The 13,434-nt window shown below is 29.5% G+C and overlaps 1 pseudogene; it reads left to right on the forward strand.

Moving 5' to 3' along the window:
* Positions 1-2,812: 2,812 nt before the first annotated feature.
* LOC120079200 (auxin efflux carrier component 2 pseudogene) lies at positions 2,813-3,511 on the forward strand (annotated as a pseudogene).
* Positions 3,512-13,434: the final 9,923 nt, after the last annotated feature.

Genomic DNA, 13,434 nt, shown 5'->3' on the forward strand with positions numbered 1-13,434 from the left:
ATTAAAAATTTTGGATAAAACAAGCATACATTAAAAAAAATTGTTACCAAACAAGGCTTAATTAACACAATTAACTTTTATTCTAAATTATATATGTTTGTATATTTTTTAGATACAAAATTATACGATGGGATTGAACCATCAAACTTCGGAACGATAATACTGATATATTTATCTACGGAACTATGGTTGGATATTGGTTCTATATATAAGAATTAATGAGAAAGAATCTTGCAAATTAATTAGATTTTATATAGTTGTAATATGGCCTCGTCAATAAATAATAGCTATTATTATCAATTCCAACTAAGTGGATAAAGGCACCCTTTATATAATTTTAAAGGCCTTAATCCCGGCAACCTCATATATAATTTATTTTTTTTTAAAAAAAAACTTCATTATTTTATATATTAAAAAATAATCATTCGTTTTGATTTCTATATTTCTAAAATGTCCAATATATTTAGTTTTAGAAACCAACATTTTGATTCCTTTGTTTTAATTTCATTTTAAAATTTTAAATTAAAAGATTTAAATGATCGTTTTTTAGAAATACAAAAACCAACCAAACATTATATCTCGAAAATATATATGGCAAGATTAACGGAAGTTTAAAATTGCAGCGACCAGCGCAAATATTTTGAATGTATAGTCATCAAAGTAATATTTAAATCTACCCCTATCATTATTAATTAACATATCTAGTTAATTAAAAATTAAAGGTTTTTAAACCCTTTCAGTGACATCAATAGAATAAGTCGCTAAAATTATTGTCTTTAGCACTGCAAGCTAATAACAACCTATTATAAATAAGAATTTAAAATTTATTAAAAATTGGAAATTAATTAATTTATTTTAAAGAAAAAATTAAAAAATTAATTAAATTACTATTGGAAAAAGATTTGGGATGTTAATATACTAAGTGGGTTGTCTTGCTGACAATGAGAATTCATATACTAAGTGGATCGTTAATATACTATTTGGGATGCTTGGAGGATTTTGTTGGCCAATAGTTAATTTAAGTTATTACAGTATAGATAAATAAAATAGTAGGAGATTATTATAGTATCTCTAATTATGATCTCTTTATATAATAAATTTTTCTAGGCTAGTTTAGATCTTTTATAATAACAGGAGGAACACTGAGATTTAAAGGATTGCATATTGAGTGAAACTTGAAGTGATAATTAGAGATTATATTACTTGTGATGAAGTGTTTTGATAAATTTCTTAATTACAGGTTATATTGCTTATGTTGAAACCCTTTTAGATCTCAATGTCAATTTCAACTCAAGAGATAACTTCATCACCAAATTCTCTCCCTGTTTGGCTCAATTTGACTCATGATCCAACTTTCACTTCATCCAACTCGACAACTCAAAGCTCTTTATCCATAATCTCAATCCAGTTTGACTCAAAGATGAAAGCTTAATTCTATGATGACATAATTTTGAATGCTTGTAAATTTTGTATTTTGTGAACTTATATAGTTGTAAATTATATTTGATGTACTTTTATTGTTGGATAATTTCATTATTTTATAATGTACAAATGGATTACAAATTTCTATTGTTAAAGGAAGTCATGATATTTGATGCATTACCAAGTATTTCATGAGTGTACTTACCTAAAAATAAGTAATTCTAATGTAAATTGATTATGAAATTTTGATATGTAAGTTCGTTGTAGCATAAAATTAACTTATATATATGATATAATAATAGAATTAAGAAAAGATCATTATATGTTAAAGGTAGCATTAATAAAAAGTTGTTATATGATAAAGATAGCACTAAAAGTACATTTTTATATGGAAAAGATAGCATTACGAACAAGCTATTATTCATTAACGATAACCTTAATAATCAAGGCTATGAAATATTTTTATAGCAACGTATATATGCTATATCTTTTTACTCTATTATAGCATTTGTTATAGCCATAGGTCTACCACAACTTTTTTTTTCGTTAGCTATCCTATTCGTTATTTCTTGTAGTGTTTTTTTACAAAAATGTTTACATTAATTTCTATCTATGTGTAATGAACCTAATTGTGGGTATTTATAGTTCATACCTTATAATCAGTTACAAAATAGGAACAAATTAGTTAGGTAAGAAATAAAAACTAGTTGTTGAAATTTGTTAAGATTCAAAAGTCTTAAGAGAGAAAATGGAGTTTTCTTCAAGGTGATGATTCTTCTTCTCCAGTTCTGATTAGATGGTCTTCACCCTCTTCCGCCGCCGTTGTCGCCATTCATTTATATTTTTCTTGGTTACATTTTGTTTTTGGCGTTGGTCGCGACTTTAGTAGATATGCCAACAACCTTAGTAAGATGAGTATCTTCAGGATTCAAATTCGAACGACACTAAGTAAACGTGGTGGAAAACACACACATTCTTTAAAACTTGAGGACCAAAAAAGATTTTTTTTTTCTTTTCCGAGTTTTCTTTTTCCTTCTTCTTTCCTGTTTAGCATTTGTTTTAATTGTTTTTTAAAAATTGAAATAAAAACTCAAATCTTCCGGTGAAGACTAAAAAGAGAAAAGTTTGTTCTAATTTTAGGAAAATTACAAAATTAGGAAAAGAAAAACAATGTATACTTATATATATATATCAGGTAAGTTTTTGTGTTGTAAAATTATCAGGTTAACAAATATGAGGTAAGAGTAGATGCAATTTGTAAGCATATAAAGAAAAGAACCGTTATTATTGTTTTGGCCTCTAAAAACAGATTGTGTCCACAAAAACCAATTAAAACTCACACACCTTTCTTCTCTCTTCATTATCAACACCTTAAACCGCCGCCGTCCCCATGATCGCCGGCAAGGATGTTTTCAACATTCTCGGTGCAATCGTTCCAATGTACTTCCCGCCAACAATTGCCTACATTACTGTACGGTGGTTCAATCTCTTCACCGACGAGCAATCCGCCGGAATAAACCGCTTCGTCAGACTTCTGGCCATTCCATTCCTCTGCTTCCACGTAATCTCCACTAACAATCTCCTCGCCATTAATCTCAAACTCTTCGCTGCCGATTCACTTCAGAAGCTCGTCTTCCTTGCCGCTCTGTTTCTCTGGAATTTTCTCTGTAAAAGCGCCTCTCTCGATTGGGTCATCACTCTCTTCTCTCTGTCCTGTCTTCCGAATACGCTCATCATTGGCCTTCCAATGACGACCGCTATGTACGGCCAAGCATCGGTTGGTTTAATGATTCAGACTGTGGTTTTTCAGGGCGTGATTTGGGTGAATGTGTTGATTGTTCTGTTCGAGTATAGAGCTGCCAGGCTGACTTTTGTGGCGGAGAGTTCTAAACTTTCGAGGGCAGAGATTCAGAGGCGCTGTGGCTTTACGAAGCTTTTTCCAGAGGAAACAGAGGTGAGTGTTGTGTGCGTTGATGGCGATGGTAATGAAGGTTTTCCGGCGAAAGAGACACGTCCGATCGACGACGGCAGTGGTTTTGAGAAAGATGTGGTCCGGTCGGAGCATACGTCTTCTACCAAAGGTAATTAATTCATAATCCTTTTAGCTGCCATGCGTGCATCCCACCAAATGGAACCACCAAATTGTTCCATGATAATTTAGTTCCAGCAAATTCTTTTTATCTCTTTTTTAAAATATTTTAATTTATTTTTACGTGAATGATTTGAGTAGGATGAATATGAATCTAGGTATTATATATATATTTTAATACTTAGGTGTTTGTTTTGATAATTTTTTAAAAGAAGATTTTAGCACGTGACAATTTTTCATTCGACATTGCACAATAGATGGTGCAACACACCCAAGTTTATATATATATTATTTGACTTAATTAAAATTTAAGAAAAAATATTTTAAATAATAAAACTACTGAAAATATTTACAAATAATAGTAAAATATCACAATTCTATATAGATCACGATGATTGCGATCATCGATATACTATTATCTATGTCTATTTATGTCATGATAGATAACGATAGTAGTAGCCTATCGCCGTCTAGATAGACTGTGATATTTTGTTATCATTGATAAATATTTTGATTCATTTTTTTATATTTGAAAATAATTTTTTTAAAAAACCATATCCAAATTCGGCTATTTGTTTAAAATATAAAATCGCCGCTTATCATTTCAAAAGTTTTAATATCATTCTTATTTTACATAAATATGGATTTTTTTTAATAGAAATAACAAATAGAAAAAAAAAATATCCTTCCAAATAAAATTATTATTTAGAGAAAAATACATTTTAGTCTCAATTTTTAAGATTAGATGCATGTGGTCTTAATATTTCAAATTGTTCATTTTAGTTCTTGACTTTTCAAGAATAGATTTAAAATGTAGTAATTAAATTATCAAATTTTGAATATAAAAATAATTAAAAATATGATATGGCAAGATGACTTGGAAAAAAAATATTATTTTTTAATCTTTCCCACTTCTCTCTTCTCTTTCTTCCACTTTTTTCTCTCCTCTTTCTTCATGTTCTCTCTTCTCTCCTCTCTCATGTGTATCTCCGTCTCTCTTTGTGTGTCGTTCTTTTAATTATAGAAGATGAAATTTGCTCACTTCTCTTTCTTCTTTCGCTCCTCTTCCATGGTAAAATGCTAAACATGCATGATATGTCTTTGTCTATCATATTGGACTCTTAATGGCTATCAGTTTGCAGCAACAAATTTATCTTCTGATCAATTCCTTTGGTTACAATCCCTCGAGATTGGACAAGGGAGATGATTGAAAAGAGAAGAGGAAGAAAGAGGAGAGAGGGAACAGAGAAGTGGGTAAGACTAAAAAAAATATATGTTTTTCAAGTCATCTTGTCACGTCATATTTTTAATTAATTTTATATTTAAATTTAATAAATTTATTACTTGATGGACTTTTTAAACCTATTCTTGAAAACTCTATGACTAAAATGACCCATCTGAAATATTATGAACTAAACGCACCAATTACCTAAGAGATATTTTTCTCTTATAGATAGTTAAATGTTGCATGGGCTACAACTATCTTTGTATAAGTAGTTGTCCAATAAAAAATATCATGTCATATTTTTTTACTTTTTTTCTTTATATATATAAAAAAAGGAGAATATGGGGCTACACTTAATCATACTTCTTGTTTATTTCTTTGGATGATCATAGAACCTTTATAAAAGCTTAATGACTTTTGATAGTCTATAGATTTTGTTCCAAAATGATATTAGCTAAACAATAATTTAATAACATATGAACTTTATATCAACATATATTTGAGCTTTAATATATATTTTGTCTCCCTTGGCTTCCAAATAGTATTTAATCTTTTAATATATTTTTTTTCTAATTTTAGTATCTTAATTTTCAAAGTACTTGTTTCCATTTCTAATTTTTTTAAAAGTATATTTTTATCTTTGGTCACATGAATTTGAGTATGTATATTAATCTAATGACAAGAGCATCTATTTGAGTCACATAGGTTGCATACACCAATTAGGTGGGTGGATAAAAGGTGATAAATGAATTGCAATAAATTGATTGAAGCTTTTAAAATTATTTTAAAGACAAAAATTGGTCAATTCTGAAAATTATAGACTAAAATAGTCACTTCCAAAATTATAGATACCAAAATAAATCTAAAATGTTTATATCGACGAAGGATTGGTTTTTGAAATTGATGTTACTTTTAAAATAATAGGTATTAGCAGTTGTACTTTTAGAAAAATTAGTTGTGACAGGAAGTAAAAATAGTATATGATAAATTTTAATTTTAAACTTTAATATAAATGTTTGGTAAATTAGTACTAAATTCTTATGATTTAGCTATAATGACCCAAGTACAGATACTATTTTATTTATTTTTATATTGACGTTTACTATCATAATTTTTTTTAAATGGATATTTAATATCAAATTTATTATAAGATAGTTATTCAAAAATTGTATATGCAAGATAACTTTGTTTAAATCTTTGATAAACATTTAGAGAATAAATTTGAAATTTTCTAAATTTTGTTAGAGAAAATGACATATTTTTAGGAAGTTGAATTGAAAAGCTGGTATGAAAAAGACTAAATTGAAAAGTGATTTTACACAAACTAATAAATAATTATATTTAATAACTAAATTATGATTAGATTCTCTCATAGGAGTCTTTTTTTTACCGTGCAAAAGGACCCTAAACGTGGTCTTTTTAATGTTTATAGTTTTCTTTTTGTAAAATGTGTATATTTTTCCTTTAAAACAAATATTTGAAAAGTTAAAAGGTCAGTTTGGTCGACAACTCGGATTCAGCTTTATGTTTTCAAATTTATTGAATTCGGTGAATATATATTTGGTTGGCAGTCTAAATTTTATTTTCGAAAATTGTTTTTGGATTCTATGATCCAATAAAAGAATTTTAACCCAAACAGAATACCAATAACAGGGATTTGATTACAAAATACATCATTCATTTAAATGAGTAAAGTGACTAACCACACACACACCCCCACACCCACACCCACCCACACACACATTGAGCTTGTCCCTTAATGGAAGAAAGGATGTAGGAGATAATGGCTTGGTGAAGACATCTATAATCTGAGCACTAGCTGGAAGATATTAAACTCTAATCTTCTTCTGTTGCACAAGATCTCAAACAAAATAAATGTCTATTTCAACATGTTTTGTACGAGAAGGAAGAACTGGATTTGCACTTAAGTGGACAGCACTCAAATTATCACACCATAAAGTTGGAGGTCGTGATAGAGTAATGTGTAAGTCTGTGAACAAAGAATATAGTCATACCAATTATGATGAAGCAAGAGCCAAACTTCTGTATTCAGCCCGATACTTATCTAGAAATAATCGTTTGTTTCTTTGAAGCCCACTGAATCAAGTTGCCTCCAAAATATACACAAATACCATAAGTTGATTTTCTATCATCTGGATCTGAAGCCCAATCAGCATCAACAAAACCTTGAATAGTCAAATCTTTTGGCTTCTTAAACAATAGCCCTTGCTCAAGTGTTCCAGCTAAGTACCTTAGAATACGCTTGACAGCTTGTCAATAAAAACAATTTGGAGAGTGCATAAACTGTTTGTTCACACTATAAGAGATTTCTGGTTTTGTGTTAAGGTTACATACTGTAAAGCTCCAACTATACTCCTACACAACTGTACATCAGCAAACCGTTCACCATGAAATGTAGATAAAATAAACCCACTAACCATTGGAGTAGCACTAGCATTTGCATTTTTCATTTTTTTTTATATAACAGATCAACTATATATTTCTTTTGTGACAGAAGCAAACTACCAGACTCAGGATAGGACACCTCAACACCCAAAAATTAATTCAACAAGCCCAGATCTTTAAGAGAAAATTTGTTGTTCAAGTAAAAAATCAACCTATCAATAATAGATGACGAACTCCCTATAATAACAATATCATCAACATATATGAGAATATAGCATAATACCCCATTTTTGTTGTAAATCAGTAGAGAAGAATCAACCTTAGACTTTTGAAACCCTTGTTGATGAAGAAAGGATGTTAAACGCTCAAACCAAGCACGAGGTGCATGCTTTAAACCATAGGTACTTTCTTTAGTTTACAAACCTTTGCAGGAGCTGACTTATCAATCATTCCTGGTGGTTGAGTCATGTATACTTCATCTTCTAATATACCATGAAGAAAGGCATTGTTAATATTGACTTCTTTCATATTCCATCTATAATGTAACGCCAGAGTAAACAACACCCGAATAGTGATAGGTTTTATAACCGGACTAAAGGTTTGTGTATTATCATGATCAGTAACTTGATTATATCCTTGAGCAACTAACCGTGCTTTATACCGAGTAATAGAACCATTTGAATTTCTCTTGATTTTGAAAACCCATTTGCATCCAATTACCTTTTTATCAGAGGTTGAGACTCCAAAGACAATGTGTCATTAGCAATCAAAGCCTTATATTCTTCTGTCATAGCTTAAACCCAATGAGGACATCTTAATGCCTCTTTAACATTTGGAGGCTCCTCTTCAACATACTCCACAACAAATATTTTGGGTTCAAAAATCCCATTCTTGCCTTGAGTAACCATTGGATGTTGATTAACAACCAAGGAAGAACTCGGCAAAGGTGCATGGGTGAATAGTCGTTCATGTTCATTTGTGACAGTCGAGATAGGTTGTTTGCAATGTGGAGATGAGGTTTGAGTAGGAGGTATGGAAGACACCTCTGGTAAGGAGTGATCCTTATGAAGGAAAGAAGGAATGGGAGAATTGGAGGGTGCAGGGGAAGGACTGTTATGCATTTGATTTGAACATGGGGTAATAGAATGGTCATTAGGCAATGGGCAATCAGAGGTTATCAAAGGACTATCGGGCAGGTCAATGATGGTAGGACACAAGACTAACGCATCCGGCTGGCTATTTAATGATTGATAGTGATGTATAATAGGAGGTTTTGAAACAAAAACTGGTAGAAAGGATACTGACGTACGATTGTGAAGAAAGGCTGAAGTAGGAAACTTTAACTCAACAAATAGGACATGCATCGAAATATACAATTTCCCTGATTGGGATAAACATTTATATCCCTTGTGAATAGAGCTATATCCTAAGAAAAGACATGGAGTGGATTGAGGATCAAGTTTATGTTGATTATAAGACCTCAAGGATGGATAACATAGACAACCAAATATTTTTAGAAAGGAATAGTCAGGTTTAGTACCAAAAATCTTTTCTAAAGGAGATATTTGTTGATGGACTATTGTAGGGAGTCTATTGATCAAATACACTACAGTGAAAAAAGCATCATCCTAAAAATCAAGAGTTAGAGATGAATAAAATAACAAGGTTAAACCAGTTTCTACAATGTGTCTATATTTTCTTTCTACTAGACCATTTTGTTGGGAAGTGTGAGGACAAGTCATTCTATGTTGAATACCTTGAGATTTTAGATAAGGGATAAATGAACGAAATTCACCTCCTCCATCAATTTGAAGAAGAAGTATAGAATGCCCTAAGAGTTTTCCCATCGTTTGTTTAAAAGATAAGAAAACATTGAGAGCCTCACTTTTAGTTCTAAGAAAGTAAATCCATGTAAATCTTGAGAAGGCATCAATAAAGCTAATATTATACTTAAAGCCATTCCTAGAAGTTTGGTAGGATGGTCCTTTTACAACTAATTGTAGGGGTTTTGAGTAAGTAGTTTGAGAAAATATAAATGGAAGATTATGGCTTTTAGCTATTGCACAATCATGACAAAGAGAGAATGTATTTTTATTGGAATATGAAATATTACAAGATTGAAGAACATGCTTGACAGTAGTTAAACTTGGATGACCTAATTTATTATACCATATCTCTAGTAAAGAAAGTGTAGAGGATTGATTTCTATTACACTTTGTGACTGTTATGTGAAGAGCTTGAGGAGTAGCTTTTGGTATTAAGCTATGCTTGGAGGAAAACCTTTGGGACTTAGCTTTTTCCATTGCAAAACAATAAAGTCCATCAACAAGATTTCCTTTGAGAAGAGTTTTGCCATTGAGATCCTTCACAAAACAAATATTAGAGTGAAATTCAAAATAGACACGACACGATTTTCTTTAGCAAACTGACGGACACTTATAAAATTTTTGGTTATTTTTGGCATATGAAGGAGATTTTTAAGCCAGAAAACAGTATTTGAAAAGGCATTAGGGAAAGAAGATTTCATAGAAGAGGTCCCAATATGAGAAACATTCAAATCTGCACCATTGCCTACAACCACCTTATTGTCTTCAAGATATTTAGTTCCAAAAGTCAGATTTGATGTCAAGTGATTAATAGCTCCGAAGTCTGGAAACTACTAATTTTCCCTGTTGAGATCATTTTGTATAGACAGAGTATTCACGCAAGAAGATCCTATATTATGTCCTTGATGATTTGAAGAGGTATTCTGTGTATTATAACTTGAGTTTGGTCCATGAAACCATTTCTCAAGAAGAAGATAACACTTTAAAGCAGTGTGTCCGAACTTACCACATACTTGGCATTGAGGTTTACCATTATTGTTCCAAAATCGTTTGTTCTGCTTCCCATTTGAATTCTTACCTCGCCTGTTACCATAAGCATTTTTATTAGATTGAAACTGAGAAGAAGAAGACTGTTTTGATTGATTTTGTGTAGTCAGATTGATTGAAGGAGTAGAGCCATCTGCATTAACCAAGCTGTGTCTTTCAATCTGATTTTCTTCAGCAAGCAATTGAGAGTAGACTCTTTGTAAAGAAGGATATTCATTCTCGTCTGTGATTATGGATACAGTGAAGTCATATTCAGGTCCCAAATCGGCTAGGATATGCATAACATGGTCTTCATGAGATATACTTCGACCAACTGCTTTTAACGAATCAACTAGGGCTTTGATTTTCTGAAAATACTCCTCCACCTTCATGCTGCTTTTCTTCATTGCTTCAAATTTACCTTTTAAATCAAGAACCCGAGCCATATTGCGTGAAGCAAATCGCACGAGGAGAATACTTCAGACTTCTTGAGATATAGAGCAATCCAACATTTCAGACAAAATTTCCTTCAACATCGCACCAAGAAGCCAAAAAACAATAAGATTGTCTTGCCTTACCCAGAAATCATATTCTTGATTTAGTACTCTTGTAGAAGAAGATGGTGATTCAGTCGATAGAAACTTTGGTGGAGCAATGAATTCTTGATCGATGAATCGCTTAAGCCCATATCCTCTCAGAGTCGTTGTAATCTGAAGTTTCCAGGATAAGAAATTGCTTTCATCCAATTTCGGAGTTGTAATCTTACTTCCAGGATTGATAACTTTGAATGGAGGTGAAGAAGAAATTGCCTCACATGAGATTTGATCTCTAGTAGGAGTATCCATAGCCAAAGGGACTTGTTGGAGAAGGAGAGAGAAAAAAAAATTCCAATCATTTAGACTTTGGGCTCTTATATCATAAAAAGATTTTAACCAAAACAAAATACCAATAATAGGGATTTGATCACAAAATGTATCATTCATTTAAGTGCGTAAAGTGACCAACATAATGAGTTTATATAGAAGTCTCATTATGAAAAGGAAATAAACAACCCAACAACTAATTAATAGAAAAATGAAAAGAGATGAATTAGTTTCAACAATCAAAATAAAATACAAACAAACCAACTGTTTAGTGAGCTCTCTTGATATCCAAATAGTGTACATTCTCAAAAACAACTTTTTCATGTTTTTAGTGTATTCAGATTTTGAATTCAAGATTTTAAAAAGAAAAATTATATTAAAAATGATAAAAACAATAACAAATATACTATTTCATGTTCTAGACTAAATTGTTTTTGTTAAACTATAATATGTAATATATTACATATTATAATATGGTGGTACAAAATAATAATTATACAAAAAATTTAACATTAAAAAAATCATAAATTAATTAGTAATGGTTTTTATTCAACCTAGTATGTAGTGAGTGTTATATATATTTGTAAACACATTTTGAAAAATTATTAAATTAAAATTTAATTTCTGAATCTATTAACAAACGCATATTCAAAAATATGAAATATAACTCTGTTTTCTTTGAATTTTTTATTTTTAAAATTATTTTTATTGCATACCAAATAGTCCTAAGATTCCGATTCATAACAATTTCGTTTTAGTGTCTTGTTTTTTAAAAATTGTGTTTTTTGTACCATATCCTTGCTATGCTTTTCTCCAACCAAAATCAATTTTTTCAAAATTATATTTGTTTTCAACAATTCAAATGTATAAGAGATAACGTCAAAAATTATTTTTTTAAATGGAGAAGATAATCAAATCTTGAAACACATGACACGGGGTTCGGGCTTTATGATATTCTTTTAAAAATAAGTTTATAAACACTATTATTACTATCTATGAATTTCTTTATTAACCTCTGACTTTTTTTTTTCTTTTTCGAGTAGTTATTTTGGATCTATTTAATAACGTTCCCATTTTCAGTTTCCTCTTTTTTGAGAACAAAAAATAGAAATATGTTTGATAACTATTCTTGTTTCCTGTTTCTTGAAAAAAAGAAACAAGAACAGAAACTTGTTTGATTATTATTTCTTGTATTTTTTTTCCTTACATTTTTTTTTTTCATATTTTATAGTTTAAATAAACTATTGAATACACATAAGTCCCAATGTAAAATTAATATCAATAATACAATCGTATGTTGCTATTTACAATATTATTTCTCACTCAAGCCATTTATTTAGGATTTTAAATGATGTAGACTCAAATCTAACTCAATTATATTATTATGTAAATGTCTTGATTGTAAAAATATTAAGATGAACCTAAATGAATATCTTAGTAAATAAAATGTATATTATTGTAAAATTATAATTGATTTCGTATGTAAGAAAATAAATATTTATATATACATATTGAAAAGGAAAATTATTTCAAAAGACAAAACTACTGAATATATTTACAAATAATAGAAAACTATCACAGTCTATCAATGATAAATAGTGAAATTTTACTATATTTGTAAATATTTTGGTTCATTTTCCTATATTTGAAAATAATCCTATTGAAAATTTGAAATTTGAAAATCAAAATAATATATAAATCTAAATATTTGAAAATTCAAATTTCAAAATTAAATTTGTTATATTTCTATATATTTTGGTTCATTTAACTTAAATTAACTTATAGATATAAAAAGTAAAATAAATATAAATAAATATAAATAAAAGAAAGAAATATAAAAAATATAGAGAAAAAGGAAATATAAAAGAAAGAGAGAAGAATGTAAATATAAATAAAAGAAATAAAAAATTATAAAAAATTATAAAAATACAAGAAAAATTAAATATAAAAGAAAGGAAGAAGAAACTAAATATAAATAAAAGAAATAAATAATTCTAAAAGAGATATAAAAAAATATAGAGAAAAAGGAAATATAAAAAAAAAGAAAGAAAATTTAAATAAAAAAGTCTAAGACGAGATTTAATTCAGGGACCATGAAGTTAAAGAGTGATTTGGGCATACTTTCTCGTCAATCAGTCAAGTCTCCACTTTGATACATTTTAGTAACAACTTTAAATAAAATATAAACAGAACAGGAGATATTACTTTTTGTAATTCCTCAATGTTGTTTCCATTTTTAAGAACTTTTCTCAAATTTTAGGAACATGAAACAAGAATGGTTATCAAATAGGTCAGTTTCTTAAAAAATGAGAAACAAAACAGGAAATAGGAACGTTATCAAATAGGGCTTTTATGTCAGCTGAACTATTGTCGTATTGATGACTAACTTATCCTCTAGTGTTATTTATCATCAAGTGAGGGTATGAATTAAGTTAAATTGTAAATTTGGTTCTTATGGTTTGGAGAAAGTTAGAATTTATCTCTATTGGTTTTATAAAATCCTTGATCTAGAAGATTTTATTAAACCACATAAACTATTTTTTACATTTTATCAAACCTCAGGAACCAAACTCTATC

Source organism: Benincasa hispida, chromosome 6, assembly GCF_027475165.1.
Source record: "Benincasa hispida cultivar pf3 chromosome 6, pf3_genome.v1.1, whole genome shotgun sequence".
NCBI classification, from domain to species: domain Eukaryota; kingdom Viridiplantae; phylum Streptophyta; class Magnoliopsida; order Cucurbitales; family Cucurbitaceae; genus Benincasa; species Benincasa hispida.